The following is a 1,131-nucleotide window of genomic DNA, read 5'->3' as shown; positions in this document are numbered from 1 at the left end:
GGCCAGAGAGCTCGAGTAGTCGAAAATTTTTTTTTTTGCTAAAACCCCACAAAAACGTGTCAGGGAACGCACCTAGATGATGAAAAGTGCAACCAGAATGTCAATCGACAACATGCCCGGGGGTACAAATTTGCTCTACGCGTCCCTAGGTAGGGTACTTTTTCATACAAACATCAACGTGTACGGTGCACAAAGTGCGCGGGAACAAAAATTGCTCGGTTCAGACCTACAAAGTGTTATATATCTCGAATACTAAACGTCGCAGATGGGTGTCGTAGAACAATTTAAATTCGTCTAACGATTCTACATCCGATTCTGGGATAGTGGTTTTTCGACCACTTTTCAACATTTTGTGACACCCCGAACCTAGGGGCAGCTCCCTAGCTTTTTTCAAAAATGTGCACCGAACGGGCCAGAGAGCTCAAGTAATCGAAAATTTTTTTTTTTGCTAAAACCCCTCAAAACGTGTAGAAAACTGATTTTAGATGATGTCGAAGCAAAAGAATACGATGCTAGGAACTAGGGGCGCCAGATGGTGTGAGCGAAGCGAAAATAATACCGAGAACTCTGTATTTGCTTTGTAAAAACAAAGGACAATTGTCTGCGCTAAGGCACGTGCGCGCTTTGGTGGCCGATCGGCCTTTCTTAGAATTTCATAGGTTTAAGCGACAAACCACAGAAGTTTGCTATCATGAGCGTATGAAATAAAAGGGCAGTCCATCTTTAGCACTCGACGCGATCGGTCAAAATAAAGAAGATTTTCACAGCAGTCCCAAGTTTTAATGTTTAAATTCAAAACAGATGATAAAAAGTGCAACCAGAACGTCAAACGACAACTTTGTTGGGGGTACCCTTTTTACTCTACGGGGCCACTAGCTTAGGCGCGCCAACAGCGCTTTCCTCTCGGGTTCCCATTTTTTGCCCTCCTGGGATTATGATCATTTACTCATTGCCTACTATAGGGAAGGTACCTTGCTTCGAGGTCAAAAATGAAGATTTCACCAAATCGTAGTTTTAACCTCTATTTAGTCGTAGGAGCATGGTTTGCAGTGTCCGTGGGTCATATAAGCCCCCGTTTGGGTCATACGTCCCCTCCCCGATGAAAATCGTCATATGACTATAGGCCGAACT

Source organism: Anopheles gambiae (genome assembly GCF_943734735.2).
Source record: "Anopheles gambiae chromosome X unlocalized genomic scaffold, idAnoGambNW_F1_1 X_unloc_154, whole genome shotgun sequence".
NCBI classification, from domain to species: domain Eukaryota; kingdom Metazoa; phylum Arthropoda; class Insecta; order Diptera; family Culicidae; genus Anopheles; species Anopheles gambiae.
This window is presented reverse-complemented; position numbering follows the sequence as displayed.